The sequence below is a fragment of the Pinus tabuliformis genome, chromosome 1_1 (assembly GCF_031772625.1).
Source record: "Pinus tabuliformis cultivar Carrire ecotype Pingquan chromosome 1_1, CPIR1, whole genome shotgun sequence".
NCBI classification, from domain to species: Eukaryota; Viridiplantae; Streptophyta; class Pinopsida; order Pinales; family Pinaceae; genus Pinus; species Pinus tabuliformis.
The window spans coordinates 552,309,847-552,333,541 of NC_142297.1; the positions used below are offsets into that span (position 1 = coordinate 552,309,847).

Below are 23,695 nucleotides of genomic sequence, written 5' to 3' on the forward strand. Positions count from 1 at the left end.
ATCAGTACCAGAATTCATCAAGAAGTGCTTACATGGAAGATTCATATGACTCATTACTATGCATGGATATTAAGAATGATACTTTTTAAAACATTTTTATTTGAATGGCCACTCAGTTAGACTATGGTAACACATACAATTCATGACAATGCATGGGTATATGTATCAATACAACAATGGTACAACCATGGTTTTCTTTATTATCTAATCTTCTTTTCCAGGGTTACATGATTTTATTTCACCATGCATCTATACCACAATTGTACCAATCACCATTTAAATCTCTTACCTATTGGAACAATCAATTCCAATATAGTTTTCCACATGGTTCATCAACCGGTTCATGTCATGGTTTGGGATGTTGATCCAATGGTAGAAATTGTGTTAGAGGTTTTAAGAAAAATTTTCTAATTTCTCTTCGTCATTCATAATACCAAATTTTCCCAAATTTCCTTTTACGTACATTTGGTTGCTATCATGCATATATATGTATTTTACCCTCACTTTTGATACTAGAATCTCCACATGCTCAAGCATGACTATTTTGTAGATTTACATGAAAGTCAACCCACTAAAATAAAATAGAATTGCAGGTAGAAAATTTTCCTTTACGGAAATCCTTATACATAAGGATTTAATTCTTCTATGCAATTCTAAATAAGAAATTATTTTCTCATGCATAAATAGTGATGATTAATTTACAATCATTATATGACTAGATTTTCCTATTATTGAACCATGTAGAAGCAGCTAGTCTTCTATTCATCAATAAGTTTTTTTCTTTTTTCTTTTCTGAGAAGCTTCACAATGAAAGATACATGTAACATGATATCAATTTGTATGTTGACTATATTATTTCGAATTTTTCACTTAATAGTAAAAAAAACAAACTTAGTTTTGTTTCCAAAAATAGCAGCTTGCAATGTTTCACTTATCAACCATGGAAATTCACTAAAATTCATGTTGTTGCATATTCAGTTGTTTGTTTTCTTTTATCTTTAAACACAAACAAACAAATTTTGGTTTGTTATAGGCTGCAGTTCTTTGCTTTCCAACACTCTTGTTCTCTGGTGGCCTGTGATGATATTTTTCATGCTTGACATAACCAGGTGGTTGTAGTAATTTTAAAGAATGGAACTTCCGTAGCTACTGATATGGTTGTGGTAGAAATAGGTATTAGAGTAAGCATTGAGTTGTTTGAAGATCAACTTTCCATGGAGAAAGGTGGAATTAAAGTCAATGGGAAAATGCAAACAAGCATTAGTAACCACTTCGATCGGAAATTGTAAACAATTCTGTATATATTTACAATTCAAAATCTTCAAAATCATTATTATCATGAACCTGTTCTAGTTCTGCCAGGTCCACACACGATGGGAGAACGTTGGCAAAGGTAATGTGGTTGGGTTAGATTCCTGTTTGCTGCATTTGGTGCAACAGTGAAAGGGCTTCACCACTGATCCCTTCTCTGGTGTAAATAGAAATCTCGTTTTCATTCGAATCTTGACTTATCTGACTTCCAAAAATAAAAATGCTCACAATGTAATAGTCAATAGAAAAAGAAAAAAAGAATATATATATATATATATATATATATATATATATATATATATATATATATATATATATCATCGTCAATGTGTAACGACCTTACAAGGACTCATTCATTTAACAAAAATTTAATGCTCGATTACCTGCGTCTCTTTTTTAATTACTTTTTTTGTGGGAGGTGGACATGCGAATCCGCGTGGAGGGGTCAAATCATAATGCACCAAAGCCCCTGAGCTATTTGAAGTCGAGCAGTTGGAGGCATATTGTTGTTCCTGAGAATCGTGCTGCTTCCTTCTCCCGGCTGCTAGCCTACACTAGACATCATTGCTCGACAATAATGTCTCTGATGCCTACGTGCACTAACTCTTCTCCTCAACACATCATCGCAGCCTTGTGCCTGATGAATTTTCCTCCACCCGATCTGTTGCCTACAGGGAAACTTCTGCCCTTTGGAAAGCTACGAGTCCCTTCGACAGGAGGGAAAAAGCAAACAACGGGTCCAGAGTACAAAAAAAAACATGCATGATGGTTGGCGCGACAATTATTAAAAATAACACTACTACATCTTTTAATATCATGCTGCAACAACATTAAATCTCTCACTCGATAGTCATGCCACTCATAACCATTACGAAACCTATTACACACCACGGTCTACTTTGTCAACGCAAGACATATATGCACACCTGAAACTTGGGAGTGCAACATTAATGGCACGTTGACACTCACTGCATGCAAATGATGATAACCCTATTAGGTACAAACTTTCCATCCACAAAACATCAAAATGAAGAACTTTCAATCCTTAAGACAGTGTGTGTGCTTCTTCGCTTGGGTTTGAGAACCCTAACAGATCTGTCGATCCCCATCTCTATGTTGCCTCCCCTGCATAGGAAAAAATATACGTTGACACAGGAAGGTTAGGATAACCCTTATCCTTTTGAATTTCTTTTTTCGAAGCATTTGTGAATTCTTATCAGAAGCGTTTTCATGAAGTGGAAGGAAACCAATCGGATTGGCACAAAGGAAACAACAGTCTAATGCTTTTTCCATGCGGTGATGCTTTAAAAGCTAAGGCAGGCAAGCTTTGTGGAATTTTATAGTAATCATGCTACTTTAGCAACCTTTTCTTTATTCCACTGTTGGCCTGACTGGAAAGTTGCCGCTTTGCCATACCTTTTCCTGAAAATAATACTAAAAGTCACCGCCCTCACATCGGCAAGGCTTACATGCCAATGGTCGTTAGAGTTTTATTATAGGTAAATCTTATCACATAAATCTCGATACTCATACCCTTTTAGATAAATTCATATATGTATTATAGAAACCATATGTTTAAAAAAAATCATTGATTGCTTTTACCATTCTATGAGCATTTCTGGGGTAACCCTATCCTCCCACAACCCTTCAGATCAACGAATGATCGGAGAGGTGATGATGACTTTCCTTAGTTACATGATTTTTTTGTGCCTTGGAACGTGTTGTTGCTTAAACACTATCCATAGACAAACACTATGTTTTCTTTTTTTTTAACAATGCATGGGGAATAAAAAATTCCACCGAGAAGGACGGTGAACTCTTAGGTTGTAATTACAACTCCACGATGGTTGTTGCATGCCGGATGATCTCCCTAAGAGAATGAACATTCCTGCTATATACTCAGCAGCGAGATGTCTAATCACTGGATGCTAACCTTCAGCGAGAGGATTATGGGTAGAAAGTCTTGGTCCTCCGATTACGTTAAGAAAGATCTCTAAGCCTTACCATATCCGCTTGTGGAGTGATACAAAGTAACACACTAACAACCGACATCTATAGAACAGTGGGCGAATGCATAGAGTTGTTAATTTCAGAGGCGGATTCACATTCGTACGCCTCTGTAATGTATAATCTTATTTTAACTACGACGAGGTCAACGCATATACTCATGTATTAATGTCTTATGACAGAGTGGATTAGGTTTCCGCTGCTCCTTTATTATTGGTTGATCGTCCCAAAATGAATTTCCACTTGATGTGTTGACCTATCATAATTAAAAAAACGGATATGCCCCTCAAAGTTTTTAAACAATCCCATACTCAACATGCATATCTCATTATGCCCAAATCAGATTTTATCTTGGCATTGTGGCATTAGGGATGAGGTCGCTTATGCCATTAATTGCTATAATATAGACCAAAAGTATCTACCTTAAAGGTAGGCGATGGGAGAGCGAGTTTTAATTTGATAGAAATTCGAGGTTGATTAGAGTTTTTTTTCACGACTTCTTTTTACATTGACTTAATACAAAAAAATAAAAATAAAAATTGCCACTATAAGGCCTGTGAAGAAATCTTGTCTCGATACACAATCTAGATGGGTAGAAGTCAACATCTTCCCATAATGCATAGAACTCTTCATTAAATTTAATTGCTTGATCCAATTAAATTATCATGCATATGTTAATGATTCCTCAACAATTCCTCAATAAACCATGTTAACATTTGGATTCAACCTTAAGGAATCTTAATTTTATTTAATGACAAGACACAAGGGAGGCTATCACAACACAAGGGAGGATATCACACAAGGGAGGATATCCCAAGGGAGGATATACACTTAAAGCTAGTTGTGATATCCTCCCTTGTGTGATATCCTCCCTTGTGTTGTGATATCCTCCCTTGTGTCTTGTCATTAAATAAAATTAAGATTCCTTAAGGTTGAATCCAAATGTTAACATGGTTTATTGAGGAATTATTGAGGAATCATTAACATATGCATGATAATTTAATTGGATCAAGTAATTAAAGCTAGTTGTGATATACACTTAAAGCTAGTTGTGATATCCTCCCTTGTGATATCACACAAGGGAGGATATACACTTAACACACAAGGGAGGATATCACAACTAGCTTTAACTTAGCTTAGGTTTACAATAATTTAGTACACAAGGGAGGGGTGTTACACCAACTCAGAGTAAAATATAGTAGTCGGGGTGTTCAAGGACCTAATTCCTAAAATACATGCATCCTCTTCCATAGTGAAAATGTTTACTGGATGATTTTGGAGAGGGTGATTTAGAAAGTACCATAGGTTACTAAGGGAGCTTGGATTATCAATGAATTTACTTGGCCTTCGGAATGGTTGGTTGGTATAGATTGGTGAAATAATGGATATGGTGAAGTCTCAAGTGCTATTGTTATGGCATAATATGGAACATAGAATAGAATGGGAGCTTCTTTAACAAAACAAATATCATCCCTCTGAAAAAATGTTACTTTGACTATTATGGATAAAATGCTAAGTAGATAGGCTATGCTGGTCAAAAACCTTTAAGAAAATAGTGCAACCCTCTTAAGCAATGGTGAGAATATAGATGCCTAATTAGAATGGAGTTATTTTTAATCCCTACAATTTGACAGCTCAAAAACAAAATGTGGTGAATCCATGGACCTATTAATTCTGTACCAAAACAGAATGACTAGACAATTCTTTTTCAGACTCAAAAGCAAAGTAAACACACAAATGCTAGATTGGGAAAATAAATCCTAGATCAGGAACCATCCATTGGGATATTTAACAAAATATATAGGTTGCATGCATTTCAATCTTAGTTAAGCTTTAATCTTCAAAGCAGAATGAATGATTATTGGCACAGAGCCATCTAAACCAAGGTCATACGTGCACCTTGGGGTTTCACCTATCTCTAATATTTGAATGTCGACCATTTGTTTGAATTCAAGATATGCAGGGTTTATATGGGTCAATTTTAGTGTCCATCTTCAATGCACCCAACAGACCATCTAGATTCAGTGCATCCTTACAAGAGGATCAACCCCACCAATTTTAAGCACACTAACCCAAGGATCCAGTGACCCAAATTGCAACTAGATACAAAAACCCATTTCAAAATACTCAACCCAGATGATTTCTAAGGAAATACATGTGCCAGATACTGAATTCAGCAAAACCCATTCAAAAAAAAAAGAAACAACCCAGTTTAATTCTAAGGAAAATATGCGCTCAAGCTACAGACTTGTATTTCTGACGACCACCATCATAAACCTCTGCCTGGTACTTGTTCTTACATGTATCTAAGGGATACAATATGGTAGTGCTGATGAACCCTGCTATGGATCTTGAAGTTTCCTTCGTCAAATATTCAAAATCAACCCCTGTTACATATAAATTCCACCTAATAAGATCTCTAATCTGTTATATATATGTCTATTATGGGGGTACAAATTGCGCGCAACTTAGATTTCAAATCAAAACTAAAAATCTCCTTGAGGGATTAGAACAGAGAAAAATCAGTGTGTTTAACGAATCCAATATATGGAAGTTTGATGCAAGTGATGATGCCGACTCTTGGCTTACCCAGAAATCATTTACGACGAAGTTCATATTGCAGTCATTGTTGACGATTTTGACCATGTGGTATGTGGTAGCATTGGATTTTTGGTGTCTAAATTAACCATGCTACGAAAAGTTCGACTGGATGCTTGTGCTAGTCTGGATTTTTTATCAAGCTAATTTTAAAATTGGGCGACACTGTTTTATGTAACCACATGTAATGGTTCACAATGCTATTGAATGAGGTATTGTGCATTGGTCGATTGGACTTGGAATTGGAATTCAACATTGTTATTAGATTTATTTTAGATTTGGATTAATCAAGTATTCAAGAATTTAGATAGATTAAATCTCTTTTTATTCTTAATAAGGAAAAAATGATTGATTTTCATTAATAAAAAGTAGATATATACTTTGGTATTTCATTGTTAATGTTTTTTCATGCCATATATTAGATTTTAAAATAAAATGTCTAAATTTATAAGTACCTTATTACTCTAAATCATAGTTCTTCTATTTCTAAAAATTGTCTACTATATCAATTTTCACAAAAAAAGCTTAAAGTTTTTTATGATGAAAAATATAACATATATGATTCAAACATGATAAAAATATATCATGATCTATGAAAATTGTCCTGGACGGATGACAAATAAACCAGATGAAGGAAAATTTGTCAAGGGCATCCCTTTATAAGTTAAAACTCCCCGAGTTGCAAAAGGATTCCTTTATCGAAAACTAAGTAGAAAATCCTCCCTGGCACACAATTGCATCCCTTCTTTGATAGGAGATTTTCCACTTGATTCTACTCTCTGTAGACATTATTAAAGGCTAGTCTCTGAAAGGTATTCATCAAAGATTTTATGCATTGCATCCAAAAATTAAGGGAAGGTGGTCCACATTTTGTTCTCAATTATACCCAATCTAGGATCATCTTGGAATCTCCAAACACAAGTAAATATTCAATTGCAAGCCAATTAGGACATAGAAGAGCCCCCAAGAGTATGATTAGCTCAAACTCTATTATTTGACCCTTTACCACTATACCAACTGAAATGGAAGGTGTTGTCTGGCTTCAAAACTAAGTGTGTCCCACTTCCACAAGCCCTGTTTGTGGATGCTCCATAAAAAAATAAAAAAAATAAAACAATAGGAAAGTATGACCATAGCTCCATGAGTCGAAAATTTCTTCTAGGTTGTTCCTCCTTCATTATTCGTATCTCCGTAAAACATGCAGAGATCTTTAAATAGGCGTCTCTAGTATCCAGTTCTGTTTGTTCAAAAATCTTTTCATTCTTTCTTCTCCATATGCCCCACAAAATATAGAAAGGAAAGGAATGATATGTCTTGAAACCTTCAAAACATTGAGTGAGGCATATCTAAATGGAAAACCATGTTCTAGATTACATGTATTTTAAGTGTTTGAAGAACCCCACTCCATACTGAGATTCCAAAAGGACATGTTAGAAATAGATGTTCCACATCTTCTAAATATTCTTTGCATAAAGAGCATCTTCCAAGATCCTGAAAGCCCCTTTTATGGATATTATTCCAAGTTAAAATATTATTGTGGACCACCATCCACATAAAACATTTTAATTTGAGAGGTATATCCCATCTCCACGTGTTATGAAACCAAAAAGCATTATCATTCAAGACATGTCCATGAGAAATATTTTTATAAATATACTTAACCGAGATCTTCTCATTATACATAACACCTTCCCATGATAGCTTTTCTTTCTTCTCAATGTGTTTTAAACCTGCTAGACTTAATTGTGTTGTGAAATGTGTCCATTCCACAAATAGATCCTCTAGAAATCCAAGTTCAAATGCATTAAGCCAATAACTTGTAACAGAAGAAGGTCCTCAATCAAAAGAGATTTAGTTCATAAAGTAAAGCCTTTTCTTATGTAAATTCTCAAGGATGGGAATAGAAAGAGTATGTATTCCCTCCACTCCTTTGATATCATCTAGTCCTATTTCTATCCTATTCCCCCTTCCAACCTCCCATCTCAAATTTCGTAGTAGCCAATGTTTGTTTCTCATCATGCTTCTCCATATATAAGATGCCACCTTCTTCTTTGGAGCCCCCTCTTTAATCCATTCCTTAAGCTCTCTATTTTTTAGATATTTCTCTTTAATAACCTATTACCAAATACCTTTTCCCTGGAAATCTGTCCATAATTTCTTGACAATTAAAGCCTTACTGAAACATTATGTGTCCTTTATACCCCACCCTCAATCCTTCTCATGTCTCGCAAGCACCTCTAAATAGACCAAAAGTATCTTATTTGTGGATTTAGGCCTAGCCCAAAGGTACCTAGCTATAATAGCATCAATTATTTTAATTATATCTTTAGGCAGATAGAAGAGATGCATCCTATATATAGAAATATTCTTAAGGGTTGCTTTGATCATAATCAACCTCGTTCCCAATGATAGCCACTTATTCGACCATTGAAACATCTTACACTCAAATTTTCTTATCAACCATTCCCAGTCCCTTATTTCATATTTATGAGGTTCAAACAGAACCCTGGATATTTTAATCCTTCCTTTATTGTAATCGTGTCCACCTCATAGATTCGAGCTCGGACTGGTAGCACAGACATTCCACTCGGGGCATATTTCCACTAAAAATTTCCATAGTCTCTTGAAAAAGGACTAATGAAATATTTTTCATAGTTATAATAATACGAATAGAGCTTATTTTTGGGGCAGATCCCAACCCCCTAACATTGAAATACATAAAGATCATAAATATTGTAAGTGGTCAGGTATAGGCTCTCTAAGGACCCGGGAAACAATGAGTTTGTAATCCCCCATAGATAAATAGGGATATAGGACTTCTAGTGGAGTGGATGGAGAAACCTCCATGGTGGCTTGAAAGGATTCATGAAGGTTTGAGGATATCGATGAAAATTTTGAAACCTTCTTGAATTTAGTACCTATCTTCTTCCTCATAGTGACATTCTTCTGAGAGTTGGGGCTAACAATAAAATCATCCTCCGCAAAGAAAGATTTTTTTATAGACAGTGGCTTGAGGCCGATAGATTCATTAAGTGCCAATAAGAACATTTCAAGGTATTTTGAGACTAGAGAAGATGGGTTACCTATAAAAGACCCAAATCTGATAGTAGGGGATCAAGGATGACCTGAAGTACTAGAGAGTCCATCCTTCCTTCCTAGGACCCAAACGATGGAAGGAGATTCTTTGTAAATGGTAGCTAATTCAAACATGACCGGAATGTGAGGATGGGGAACAAAGGAGGTCAAGGAGGACCCCTTATAGATAGGTCGAAAAACAAGATTAATAAATGTCTCAAGAAGGTCATTTCCATGATCTAACGAAACATTGTATTTATGTGAATCCAAGACATCATAAGCACATGCATCATTATGCTTTGTAGAATTATCTTCAAGAGAAGGGATGATCATATAATTGAGTACCTGAAATCATTGGGACATAGGATTCCTGAGCGCTAAGCTTTCATTTTTGTAGGAAATCGATGGAGTCTGGGTCACTCATAGTTCCTCGAGGCTTTGGGCAAACTTCGATCAGATGACTAGTTTCATGACACCCCAGGCATATAAAGGGGATACCCCAGAAATTGATGTCATGTCTGAAGGAAAATGGCCCCCAAGATAAGTCTATCTCAGTCGACAGACCTCCATTAAAGTCCACTTCAACCAATGCCCAACCTACCCTCTTGTCCAACTTCCCCAAACTCCCCTCCTCTATGAAATGTTTTTTACCAATCTTGTTATCAATTTCCATTATAGCCTGATTAGGCTAGAGTTCCAAAGGAAGTCAAGGAAGCTTCATACGTAAGATCTTATGATGCGAGACATCCTTTAGGGGGTTAAAACATGCACTCCACCTCTCGAGAGATAGAAACCCACGGTCCCTGACCCAAGGAAGATGTATATTTTCTCTATGTCCTTCATGCTAAGAAAATGAAAGAAAAACCACCCATTGAGTAAGATACTAACCTTCAGATGGTATTTGAGAATTGGTGCCCAACTTTTATCGACCCATCCCTTAAAATATTCCCTAGACATCTTAGTGAACTCCCACCTGCCGACTAGAGCCCAATGCTTGAGGCTTTCCACCCTGTCTTAGAAAATGTCCACCCCTAGAACCAGACTTTATACATGTGTCGAAACCTTAATCAACATTTTCTTACAAGGTTGGGACTTCTGCAATTTTTAATTTAGACCATCAAATCCCTGCCTTCCCCCTTCACAGATGATCTCAACATAAGAGCCCTCTACCACTCCTTTGACATGCGAAGAAACATTATCACAACTCCTCAAAAACCTATGAGCATTGTTTTTGGCCTCCATAGTGACCTCTCTTTCTCTCCCAATGATAAATATCGAAGGAGATCTGAAGAGTGTGCCATGTCAAGGGCCCCAAGGGTGACCGAAACTATGACCTTGCAATCCCCACTCACAAAACTCCTTTCCGCTAAACTATAACCCAAATTGATCACTGAAGACCAGAATATCCTCACCTCCCCCAACTGTCACCACCTCCCGACCCATCAGAAAAGAGAAGACTGACCACCCACCTATCACGAGCCAAACCTCCAAATGTAAAATTCCTGCTACCCTCCATTTGTAGCCTTGATATACATGAACATTATGTCACAAACCACGACCTCCTCTACCAATGTGGTGCTAAACCCAAAGCCACCATGCAAGACTTTGACAATAGAAATACAAGAAGTATAAAATATTGTGTGGCCCCTACATGGCAACATTCATTAGAAAAATCTAAAATGAGATACGAGAAAATCCTGAGGATGCGACCAAACAATCTTCAAAATAGATAGAATTAATTAGAACCCCATGAAGGTTGTCATAAATAGTTAATATGCCAACTCCTGCAGTAATGAAAAAGGACATGAATTAAAAAAAAAAAAACAATATGACTCGATTGCCAATAAATTAGTCATAAATGTTGAACCACCAAAAGATCTACCACCCCAGATAAAAATAACTACTAGAAGGAAAATTTGAACTCTTCCAGACCTGAAGAGAAAGATCTGAACCATAGGGCAGATACATAGATGAAACCCTAATCCACTTCCTATAGCGGACAAGAAAAGTTATGGAAATTCCTCATAACCATAATATAAGGATATAAACATAAGACCAAGAGACAGTAAATCCCCTAGAACCTAATGTATCATCCCCAAAGACTACGTCTCAATAAGGCCCATAAACAATAGAAGCTTCCACCAATATGGGTGATCATGAACTAAAAGATCTTCAAAGCGCCATGATTCATACTTGATGCTTGTTTTGCATCCCTTCAGCTAATAAGAGCCTCTACTTTGTATGATAACCTCCCTTATCCCATATTGATGCATAGTCCACACTTTCTCTTAGTCTTGGCCACTGAATCTGTGACAACTATAACAAAGCTTGATAGAGAGGCTTCCAATATAACATTGGACACCAGAGATAAAACAAATGTGTCGGGGGAGAAACATTCCTTCAGAAGACCAATAATCACTTAAACAAGAGATATTTAACCACCTAATATATTTGAAAACACACAAAGTCCATCACTTGCAACCTGCAACGCCATCTGCACATTACGCTTCCCACTCCATCACAAAGCTTCCAAATCATTGTCTTGAAACCTTCCATCCCAAGACCTGAAACCTTCATGTGAAAAGCTAGTTATTTACACCTTGTCCAAATCCCCTATTGCTTGTTTCCTTAGTGATCGCACATCTTCGCCCATGAAATTCCTCTACATTTGAGTCTCTCCATCCTCGTTGACTTCTTATTATGCCTTTGATCTCGCAACCCTGCCCTTACCTATTTAATAATAGTCGCTTTTCCTTGGAAGGGTTGGGAAACTTCCTCGTATTCTGAAAATAGCTCTCGCCAAAATCCAATAATAGTAAGCCACAACTCCCAAGTTTAAGTCAAGTTTCACTCCAATCATTTATTACTTATATTTCCAATTTAATCTTATTTAAGTGGTTTGTAATATTTAATTCAATTTTTGTCATGGTATAAGAGCTAGCTTACGTAAGACTACTTGAGAGCAAGAGAGAAGATTACATAAGACTCTTTGAAAGCAGCTTTTCATATATGTCTATGCGTATTCACCCAAAAAAAAAAAAAAAAGAAGAGCAGAGAACATGGCGAAGTAAAGTAGCCGTGAGAAGCCTCGTACTGGAAAAACAAATCGTTGCTGCAAAGTCATTAAAAGACAACAAAAAGTCGTAAATATGCATTGTGGGAAGTGCTGCATTTTTTTTGTGTTGCAGGAGAATAACGCAGTCCAGCAATCAAACCAGAAGGTTATTAACGCAGCCCAGAACAGAAGAAGCGTTAGGCGTTACTAACCCAACATAAATTAGTTTCATTAACTTACAACGTTCTCACTCAAACGCGGGTTGTCCTCATCCCACATAGCGTTACCAAAACAAGAGGTATAGCCGTCGAAGTTTAAAAAAACTCAAAGGAGCCTCCTCGAGTTTTTTAAGAAAGTCAACAAATCGTATTTCAAAAGTCTTCATCCTCTTATCTCATATTTTTTTTTTTGAAGGCTCATGTTTAATGAGTTTCGAAGTTTTTCAAAAGGTTCTTCTATTAAAAAAAAAAGTCTATTGTATTAGAAAGGGACCTTATTATATGGGATTCAAGTGTATAATGAGTTTCAAAGTTTTTCAAAAGGTTTTTAAAAAAAAAACTATTGTATTAAAAAGGGACCTTATTATATGGGATTCAAGTGTGGTTTAAAATTGTTGGCAGCATTGAAATAGGGTAGGGATTTGTGAAATATTTTGAGAAAGTATTGTTTTTAAAAAAAATTATAGACTTTCTTTTTTTTGTAGCAGTAAAGAAGTTATTATGTTTATAAGTTAATTGGTTTGTTGAGTCATAGTGAGTCAACATTCAACAAATGGGAAAAGCCAAGAGGTTAAGAAAGTCGAAGTAGCAATTGTATGAAGCTTTTTTTAAAGAATTAGAAGTGAAAAGGCAAAATAATGCTTTTGCATTCACATGCATAAAAGAATCTGTAAATGACAATATTCTTCCCTTGATTTTAGATGCCAAGACAACCAAGGAGGCTTGGGATACCCTTGAAAGGAGTTTTGGTGTAAGGGAGAGAATTGAAGTTGAAGATGAAGGTGGATCTATAGCAACAAATCTACATCGAGATGAAAAGTTTGTTGAATCCCACTATGCACAACTACAAGTGGATGAAGATTTGGTATATCCATCAACATAGCTTACTGATGAAAATTTGGTGAATCCAACCACATAACTTTCTACTGAAAATTTGGTGAATCCAGCAAGAGAGCTTGCTGATGAAATTTTGGTGAATCCAGCGACAAAGCTTGCTAATGATAGTAAAGTTGCCGTTGGAGCAGTAAATGCTATGGTGAATCCAACAATTAATATTGTCGATGTAAAATTTGATGAAGAATTGTTGGCTAATGGTGAATGGTTGCAGGTGATGCAAGAAAAACATCACATATACTTGATCTTATTTAGTGAGAAAAGTCCACTTGAGTCAATGGAAGACAACCTATCTACAATAGAACAGGTTAGTATAGAAGTGGAAGAGACAAAGACAGAGACAGAGATAAACGCAGAGGCAAACAAGGAAGCCCACAAAGAGAAAACAGAGACAGAAAAAGCAGTAGAGAAAAAAGTGCAACTGGGGAAAGCTCTCATTACAGTGCGGAAGGAACAGAACCAATCTAGTTCTGTAAATATTTTTATTTCTAATATTGATTTCCAGTGTCTAGGGACAGAACGATTACGAAAAAGAGTTATTTTTCCTTCAAGCATGGCTTGCAACACCATGCCTTGATAAAGTCTGCATAGAAGCTGCAGAAATGCATGTTGAAGACATTTTGGATGATGAGGACATCAATGAAATTTTTAGGTATTGGAGTCTTGAAGAGATGAAATTGTATTATGGTTTTATGTTTTAACATATTGATGATGAAAAGAGCACTACAAAAGATAATATGTGGCAGCAGCCCACATACAAGTCATTTTTAAAGAAGTCCAAGATATGGTTAGACTACCTAAAAGAATGGAAGACCCGTGCCATCAAATGAAGAAACTAAGATTTGAAGGATACAACAAAGAGAAAAAGATGAAACAATTTAGAGGCTATAGAATCTGTAAGAAGAGAAGAAGAAAAGTAATGTAGTTGAAGTCAATTTTATAAATTGTATACAACAAAGAGAAAAAGAAGAAAAGTAAATGTAGTTGAAGTCAATTTTATAAATTGTAAGCCTAGCTGAGACATAGACCAGTAGGTATCTTAATTAAATTTTACGTGGTTGAGAATAAGGGGGGCATTAGAGATTCTAATTCCAACCCCCTGTCCCTCTTAAGTGTCCTAGTTCAGTTTCACTTAGTCCAATTCAAGTCTAGTTTCACTCGAGTCATTTATTACTGATATTTCCAATATAATCTTATTTAAGTGATTTGTAACACTCAGAAAAGCAGTCCTCCACTGCATTGTTTTATTCTCTTCAATTTTTGTCACATAAACTTTAAGACAAAATGAATTCCATCCTTTGTAACTTCATTGATAAAACAGAACAGAACAAGGAATTAATATGCAAAAGAGCAATCTCCTGGGTATTTTGAAAATATTTGAAATTTTGAAGTAACTGCTGAGATAAGTTGCCATAGCATTAAAGTGTATAGATAGATGACATAAATAATAAGGGAATTGTCTATAGTGAGACTTTTTGGAAGTTTTTTTCGGTCTAATTTATCTAAAATCCAGCAAGAAGTCATTGAAATCACAAAATTGTTGGGTAAACGCTGCACAATATAAGTGCCCTACTTCTAGGAGTTTTTCATGGTGCTGAATCTATATATACAATCAAAAAACTAAATAAAACAAATCAATATTTCACCTCAAATTTTTCCACGAAATTCCTGCACCGAGATTCCTGCACCGGAAATTCCAAACTGCGACCTGAAATTTGGATGCCTCGATAAACGAAAATGAATGACGTCACAGACTTTTTCGGTCGACGGAGCATTGAAGAAATCTGGATGTGGTTGCCAGAGAATACATGCAGGAATGAAGCATTGAAGTATATTCTCTGGATAAAGTGTAATAAATGACACAGTGAAAGTGTACAACAATGTCCTCAATTGACGTTCCTGTGATTCCAGTGTCATGTCTGAGCAATTCTCAGCTGCTGAAGCACAGTGAACATACAGCCCTTTTGTCGGAACTCACTCACTACAGACACAACAGACACAGGAGAATCGATGGCGGAGAGAGATTATGGACCCAGTGGAGCCAGTCACATGGTTGGGGGATTTTTTTAGAAGTATTCCCTCCATTTTGACTGTAGCTGAATTGCCGCAAGTGGTGTAATTACTTCTTCCGTATTTTAATCATATCCACTCTTCACTGGAGCTACATTGATGGCACTGGGCGTACTTACTGGTTTCTTTCTCAAGGAAAAAAAATCCCTATCTGCATTGTATGGAAAGGAAAAGTGGGGAATTCCTTCGCTGGATAGTATGATCTTGGTAGAATTTTAATTTTTTTATTTACCAAATGATTTTTACTTAAAAAAAAATTAAATCTTCTTTTAATGTGAAAACGAATTCAATAGTATTATTTCAATCACTTCAAATTACATACTTTTCAATATTTGCATAGTAAAATCGTATTTTTTTTGGGTTTAAATTATATTTTTAAAAAAAATATATTTAATATATTAAAAAAAAATATTACAGTGAAATTATTTGGTTGTTTAAATTATATTTTTAAATGTGAAAATAAATTTAATATATTAAAAGAATCTATAAAACATTAGATTGTTGTATAGATAATCTTCGGCAAAATCACATAACCAATCTTTTGTCGACGCGTTTCGAACCAACCAGTGTGGTTCATCGTCAGGACAAGTTGAAGAACCAATCCGGATTAGCTGATTAAATAGAGTGTAATTAAATTGTTTAAGGAGGTTTTAAATTTCTCTGGACAAATTTGATAAAATCTTATGGAATTTTTTGGAAATTTAGGTTAAAATTTTTAAGGTTAAAGATTTTGGGTGTTCCTGGGTTTTAAATGGGGCTAAATATATTTCCATCATAAAAACAAAATTCAACCACTTCTATTATCATATATTTTTAGAGATAATAATTATTTTTTATTTTAAACAATTTTATTTAAATTTTAGATCAAATTAATCCAAAAAAATCGATTGAGAAAAAAAAACAAGGCTTATAATATATTGTTGCTAATTACAAAATATTTAATATTAAATATAATATTGTTGCTGATTACAAAATATTTAATATTAATATATTGTTGCTAATTACAAAATATTTAATATTAAGTATAATATTGTTGCTAATTACAAAATATTTAATATTAGGTAAGTCTCTCGAGATTTATGAACCATGATGATTATTTTATATCTTACAAATGCGCTAAACATATACAATGTTGTTTGTAGAAGAATTTATATGATTTTTAATCATTATATTTAAATTAATATATTTCAATGTAAATTTGATTTAATGAAAGTTAAAATTGTTAGATTAATAGCAATGGTTATTTTATATCTTACAAATGCGCTAAACATATACAATGTTATTTGTAGAAGAATTTATATGATTTTTCATCATTATATTTAAATTAATATATTCCTATGTAAATTTGATTTAATGAAAGTTAAAATTATTAGATTAATAGTAATGGTTTTGGGTAATTGGTATTAATGAGTATGATATTTAGCCTATTATATTATATGTTTAAAAGCTTGGAGATAAAATCACTTCCCTGAAATCAAAGTGTTCATTTAACTACTTGTAAGTCAAATGTATTAATGACATTAAAAAACATATATTTATTATTGACCAAATTTTCCCAAATTAAAATTTTACAAAATAAATTATTATATATAATTAATATATATAATAATTCTATTTACATTAATTTAATTATTAATCATTTTAAATTTATTTGGACACTTAACTAAAAGAGATCAAATCTTTAAAGATTCAAACCTCTTTTTGAATGCAAAATTTGAGGAAATCTTTGCACCTCGAGATTAGAGTTTGTCCGCACTTGATAGATCAAGAGTTAACATTATACTTATTAATTTATTTGTGTGTGTACATACATACATACATATATATATATATATATATATATATATATATATATATATATATATATATATATATATATATATATATATATATATATATATATATCTATATATAGATATTTAATGTTATGTTTTTAAATAGGCTACATTAGAGAATAATACTATGGGAAAACCTATTTGATGTCTCAAAGTCATAAAATGGCTCTTGTTTACATAACATTACAACATTTCTTCCATACTCGGTTGGAGGGCTCCCCTTATGTTATTATTAATTTTTTTAATCCTTTGCCAATAATATAATAAATCCACAATCCTCTCTTGGAGCAAAAAATATTTTGAATGTAGGTGCTACTTGTGGTCTTCTTTTGTGTTCTTACTGGATCTGCTGCTTGTTAGCTTGGTTTCTACTCTTATTGTTGTTGCTAAATTGTTTGATACAAATCTTTTTTGTTCTTATTTTTTTTTTCCTTCATGCAAAATGGACTCTCCCATTAGAAAACCAACACCAAATCTATCCAATGGCGATCTTTGGTTCTCAAGCAAATTTTCCAAGGCTATGGTACTCTTCACTTGCTTCAGCTGCTTGTCCTTTTCCTCCAACTACATCCATACACAGACCACTTTTGCTTATAACTTTCCATATCATCCCTCCTTCTCCTTATGTTGAATATACACTACCTCTTCAATTTTTTTGGCTTATTGAAGCTTGGTTCTCAAATTAATGATTTCCTCCTTGAGCTTGGCCTCCTTATCATCACAAATCTGCAAAACAAATTCTTGATCCTTGCATGCAACTATTAGTCTACCAACCTCAACTATTAATTTTTCAATAACCACTAAAGCTAACTCATATTCTGCTTGAGGAAGCATTAGTTTATCAAATTCATCAATATCATTTCCTGGATCAGTGATACTGACATCAAATCTATCTGAAACGTAACTTTAAAAAAATCCATTTTGTTGTTATACCTTCAAAATTGTTGCATGAAAGCACTTTAGGTTATGCTGAAGCTTCATTTTTTTATATTTCAGCTGGACCATTCGTACTAGGGGGACTTCTCTGGATAAGGTTCTTTCCTTTGGTGAGACTTATTCTTTTTCTTCTTTTTGGCCTCTCCATTGTTACTATTATCACCTCCAAATAACACTTGCAGTCTCTCCCGAACCTCCATGGCATATTTCAGAACTCCAATTTTCTCCAAGTTTGCATTATGGATATTCTCACAAATGATACATATTACTTGAGCATTTTGTTGCATTACTTTAGATGAGAGTGGATCCTCGCCAAATCCTTCAGAAACCAATCTCCAAATGTTAGATAAAAAAGATAATAATTTAGCTTTCATTCTTTCATGCCATACCTTGAAATTCGCAGCAGTGAGGACATATACTCCTGGACTATTCATTCCGAGAAAAAATAAAAATAAAAATAAAAAAATAAAAAAAATTATAAAATTTTCACGAAATCTACCTAGATGTACTCTCCAGCGATTAAGCTACAATCAAGAGCCCCATTTTGATACCACTTATTAGAAACCTTGAGCACTACTGAGAGGGGGGGTGAATGAATAGTGTGACTTTTGATATATTTTTATCAATTTTACCATTTCTCTTCAAAATCACTTATTCATGTGTAAATTAGTCAACAATACAATAGTATATCAACACATAATCATATTAGTAGCATGTACAAATAATAAGAAAATGTAATAATTAAAACAAAACCATGAAAATCATCAAAAATCACATCACACAAGGGTAAATACCACCATCGAAAGATAGTCTTCATCGTCGTCTCTTCTATTATGTAAAAATTCTTTTACATCTAATTCACTAAACACCACCAGTGCATAAGCCATAGCTTGCTAATCATGTGAGTTGTTACTTGCTCTAGACAACAACTTCTATGAACTTTGCAGGCTACCACCAACACAAAGCCACCAGTCCCTCAACTTTCCAGGCCACCACCTACTAGAAGCCACCACTGGACTATCCAGAAACCACTAGATGGAATCCACCACTCCTAAGTTCTCATGACACTAACCGAAGGATGCTACTACACCCTGAAAATGTAATCCACTTCTTACTTGGAAATCCATCACTTGCCCACTTAAGGCCATAACCTTCAAGCTCCTTTGTGGAACACGTTTTAGAATTATTTAGACTGGGTCCATGATCTCTACATATAAACAATTGTGAGCCTCATTTCATCCATTTTCATACTTGACTCACAACATCAATCTATGATCATCAACTAACTCAAACACCTACAACACAATCACCAATCTACATATAAAACTTTGCAACACAATTACATCCAAAATCTCCTCAACAAAACCAAATCCTGAAGTAGCACATAATGAAAATATGATATACACACTCAGACATAAAAAAAACTCATACGTTCATACAAAACTCATATACTAAAGTCACAACAAATAACTCTCCAATAAAACCCATGCAACACAAATGCATCAAGAATATAAACTTTGACCTTAAACTGTAGCAACTACAATAATATCTCTCCTATCCATATCAACAACATCTGGAAGCCACAATCTGCAACACAAATAGATTATACATATAGATCTATTGTAGCTCCATCATCTTCTACAATATGATCCAAGTTTGAGCTCTCATTTACTCTACAACTCTACAAACATGTAGCATAAACTCTCTACCAATCTCACTATGTCTCACCCCTTCTACTTCATTCTCTAACATTTTATAATTAATGGAAGGTGCAATCAGTATTCATCACTAATCCTCCTCATCTTCGGATTTATCACCTTCTCGATGATGGTTAACTCAAGTTGACTCTCTCCATCAAAATCCAAGAGCAAACCCAAAGTATATGCCGTTAGAAATCAACAAAATATGTGAGTAATGCTGAAAATTGAGTCTAGACATGGTAACATAGGTTATCCCTTCGAAGAAAGAATTATTAGGAAGGGTAACATAGGTGACATGTATAATACTTGAGTTATAATGTGGGAGACGAAAGGAAGCTCTAAGTTTGGAAGGGTACATGAGGTTGGACATATTGTTTCATGGTGTTGGAATTGATGTCAACTTAGTGGTCTTCATGATGTCAACCTAGTAGTGGTGGTCCTCATGATGCCAAGCTAGTTTTGGTTGTCCTCGTGATCCTATTGGTTCATAGAGTCTTAAGGTGGTGGAATTGATGTGGTGGCACTCATGAACATGTTGGTTTATAGAGGTGTTTAGTTATGGACTTAGTTGTGGAGTGAATTGCTAGGTGTCCTAAGTGTCTACCTCGGGATTCAGTTAAGGAGTTGATTATAGTGGTATGAGGTCAAGAAGTTTGGAGGCCTTGACATGATGATCAATTGATTAGGGTTTGAGGCCTTGAAATGATGATTTAGAGGCTTCACACGAGGTTGCATAGATTCTACAATCTTGGGAGATGATTGCAGGAGTAGATGATCAAGTTCAGGAAGCTTTATACTAGATTTGACTGAGTATTGGGGTTGAACAAAGGGTAACATTAGTTCTCCATAGGTAACCTGCATTATAACTCAAGTATTATACATGAAACGTACGTTACCGCTCCTAGTACTGCTTTCGTTGAAGGGATAACCTATGTTACTATGTCTAGAATCAATTTTAAGCATTCCTCACGCATTTTGTTGATTTCTAAAGGCATATAATTTGGTTTTTTTCTCTTGGATTTTGATGGAGAGAGTCAACTTGAGTTAAACATCATCGAGAAGGTGATACATTAAAAGATGAGGAGGATTAGTGATGAATACTAATTGCATCTTCCATTAATTATAAAATGTTAGAGATTGAAGTAGAAAGGGTGAGACATAATGAGATTGATAGAGAGTTTATGCTACATGTTTGCAGAGTTGTAGAGAAAATTAGAGCTTAGACTTGGATCATATTCTAGAGGATGATGGAGCTACAATAGATCTATATGTATAATATATTTTTGTTGCAGATTGTGGCTTCCAATTGTTGTTGATAGAGACGATCCCTCTAGCCCAATGAGTGGGTCTAGCAACTGAAGTGAAAATCAACTAGACATCTTCCTAGATTATAATTTAAAAGTAGAATGAAAGAGATGACCTACCTCATTCTGATGCTATTCCAATTTCCTTTATTGAGGGCCTCGAACCGCTTGTGTCATGGACTTTTTCTTGCTTCTCTTAGCATTTATGTACCTGCACAAATGATCAAGAGACAACAAAGCATGCCAAAACCAATATCAAATCCAATAAGAACCTACTTAACTGATCAAGGAATGTCAAGCTAAATAGTACATGAACATATATATTTTGGGAAGATGAACCAACAGTTGTATATTATTAGGAAATAAAGGGAAGCTTACAACCAAAACCTTCATGTTAAAAGGCTCTCCTTGAGTGGTAATCCAAGGCCAAGCCAATAACTCTCCAAGCACTCCTTCTCCAAGTCTAATGAATAGCCTCTAGGCATAAGCTTAGCATAAGGGTGCAAATAGACATCGACCAACCATTTGGGAATGGGAGAAGATGAGTTTATAGGCTGGGAGAGGGAGTTATGACTTCCCCAAAGATAGGATTAGGCCCTCATCTCAAGGAGGTAGCTCATGGGGATAAGAAAAAGAGGTCAAGATGAAAGGATTCGACCACATCTATTCGAAACAACCTCCAGCTCGTTGCTCTTGAAGCTTCTAGATCATGAAGCTTCTCATCCTCTTTGGGAAAATTACATTTTTGGGATCATTGCGAGTATACAAGGGAATAGAGAGATGCCTTTGTTGGTCAAACACAGTGCAACAAGGGACCATCATTGTTTTAAGCCCTCATAAGAGAGATGGCTCTCATTTTAGGGTTTTAAGAGATATTTCTTCAGGGAAAGCTCAAGACATTTTCCAAACAAAGTCTTAGGAGAGATCTGAGTTGTATACATGGATGAGTATACTGTATAATAGTCATGTTTTAGGCACTTCGGGGTATGTCACAAGGAAGTGCAGGAAGCATGACAAAATACTATGTACCAGATGCCCCCTGAAGCATGAAGGCAGAATGATGAGTGATGGATGAGATTCTTTACGAGCTCTTGCAAGGATAAGGACATGCACTCTCAGGAGACCTACAAATCAAGGACACATATACATATACATATCTAAGATCAAGACATGAATCCATGACATGGACGCAACCATTCGGATGATGAAGACTATATGTAAAGATCCATGGTATGGGTGCATCCGTCCAGATCAAGGATCATCATAAATATAAAGTACAATGGTATGGTCACATCCATTCATATAGTAGAAACGTGTACAATCATGAATGAAATATAACTCCATGTAGCCTGAGTTATTATAACAGACAAGACTCAAGCTCTTGTGCTTCATCCCAACCTGATCAACGTATGAATCCTAACGTGCGAATGAAGGTGTTGAAGTTGAACATGATAGAAAACCACCTGATTATCAGTTAATGATGTGGACCGTTAACAGGTACGAGAGAAACCACCAATACTGACAATGGCTCTCAAGGTACAACAATACAATCTGTGAATGTGATAATGAGGTTGAAGTCGAACACTCGTGGAATCACCCGATCGAAAGTGAATGATGAAGGCCTATCGTCAGATGCAAAGAACTGACCATTAGGGCATGCCATCTCTAAGGTACCGAAAGGGAGTTTCTAAGTCATGTTCCTGGATAATGAGTTGAAGTCAACAGGAAGTGACCTGTTGAAGGAGGGTAATGATGAATCCCCCATCATCGACACAAAACAAGGAATAAAGTGGAATAATTTTCAAGACTGTAACAATGACTCAAACAATGTATAGGTAAATAATTGTAGTTTGGATTTCTCTTGAACATTGGCAACACGACTCTAGAGTGTGGCAGCATCTAACTCGACATAGGACTAAAGGTCATGATGACATAATGGAATAGTTAAATGAGAGGCAAAATGGATCACCCAAACCTGGGAGGACAAGTGACTGAGAAAGGATATCCCAAACCCGACACGAGAGCAGAAGAGTGTCATGTTCAAGAGCGACATGCTTCCTATACAAAGGGCGTTTCATCTTCATTTTCCCCCTGCTATTTCTAGCGAGTACCCTAATTATTTTTATCACAAGCTTGAAGGGGATAGCATATGCTTGTCATGTAAGTTCATTCTTTGAATGAATCCATCCTAGTAAGTTTTACAAGCCCTAGGAAGGAGAAGCTCGGTCTCATCATGGTGACGAGTCTTTCGTCGTAAAGTTTTAATGATTCTGACATAAGAATAACTCGGTGTCTTTTTCATATTTAGAGATTTTGAAAAAGAGATGGAAAAGAAAACTCCATCATGTCCCTTTTCGTAATTTTTCCCTCGAATCCGAAAAGGTAGAAAACAATATCCGAGGGAACCTCTTGACCATGTCGATCAAGGTGTACCTTTTTCGTAAATAGTCAATCTCAGCCTGAAAAAGGGGTCAATGTATACTGAGGTGACGTCGATTCATTTACTTTAACAAGTTCAAAACAACGAGTACTCGACAATCTTTTCAGTTTTCGAGAGTTAGAAAAGAGCTCAAAGATGACTCCAAGGGGGTTCCTTTTTCGTTTATTTAATGAGTCTGAAAAAGAGATAAAATAAAACTCACAAGAATCAGTCAACAATGATCACTATTCACTTGAAGGTACCTGTACCTCC

The 23,695-nt window shown here is 35.2% G+C and overlaps 1 pseudogene; it reads right to left on the reverse strand.

Annotated features, from left to right (window-relative positions):
- The window catches only part of LOC149214332 (peroxisomal adenine nucleotide carrier 1-like), a 45,760-nt pseudogene that overhangs the window by 6,459 nt on the left and 15,606 nt on the right, over positions 1-23,695 (reverse strand).